The sequence below is a fragment of the Lontra canadensis genome, unplaced genomic scaffold (genome assembly GCF_010015895.1).
Source record: "Lontra canadensis isolate GAN:19392208 unplaced genomic scaffold, GSC_riverotter_1.0 scaffold21, whole genome shotgun sequence".
Taxonomy (NCBI): Eukaryota; Metazoa; Chordata; class Mammalia; order Carnivora; family Mustelidae; genus Lontra; species Lontra canadensis.
The window spans coordinates 3,703,092-3,704,180 of NW_022631015.1; positions in this window are offsets into that span (position 1 = coordinate 3,703,092).

Below are 1,089 nucleotides of genomic sequence, written 5' to 3' on the forward strand. Positions count from 1 at the left end.
CTCATTCTTCTACTTGGAAAAGTTTCTTGTCATGGGTGTTTTTTGGTAACTCTTCAAAATTGGGATATTTCAGATAAAAAGTCAGATTTCCAGCTGCTTTTGAAAACCTGGGAGGGCTGGCCACCTTGAGCCCACCCAACCAGCTGGAATGGTCCGCTGAACAGAGTGGTGCTAACTGCTCCCTTTACACAGTGCAAGAGCTCTGTGTTTGCTCCAGTCCCCACCACCCCACACTGGCCTTCCCACAGGGATGCTGAGCACTAGTGACCAATCACCACTGCACGTAAAGAAACAGTTACCTGTACTTCAGATTCTTTCAAATGTCAGAATGAGAATGAGCCTACCTTGTGTTTTTCCAGGGGGTGTGGGGAAGGAAGCCAGAGAATGCTCTGATGTGCTTCCTAGGAAAACAAATATCCAAACACCCGACCCCTAGTTGAGAAGTCTCACGGTGTACTGATTGGAAATAGTGAAGAAGCTTGCAGAGCCAACCTTGGGCCCCAGTGGGGAAACACAGTCCAACGTAAGCAGAGAGAGGAGCTTGGCCAGCGGCTGCGCAGAGAGAGAGAAGCAGGTCTGGGGAATAGGGATCCTGAGGATCAACTGTTGAAACGTAGATGGTGATTAACTAAACGTGGTGATTGATTCTAATCTTAAGTGCTAGGTGAGCAGCCCTATCCTTGTAAGGAACTGAATTCACCCCGCAAGAAAAGAAAGGCAACTCGCCAACCCCCAACAGTCATCCAAGAGCCTATTTGAAAGCAGGATGCGTTCAGCCGAACACAGCTGGGAGGCAGAAGGGAAACACAGATCCCATGGAAATCCCATGCTAGGCTGTCAGGTCACAGAGGAGGGTTCCTGGGGCTGCCAAGAGGAACATGGAGAAGCGGGGGGCAACCCCAAGTCAGAAAAACAAAAATCAAAAAAAAAACACAAGCTGTTTGTTCACTTTTCGGTTTAGACAGATTATTCCCCAGGGTGAGAACAGAACACATTTTCTAAATAACAATGAGGCCAGAATGCTTGGGGCCAGCCCTGAGGCGGCCTGGAATAGAAAGAGCTGTACCTTTAGACACCAGACATCTTAAA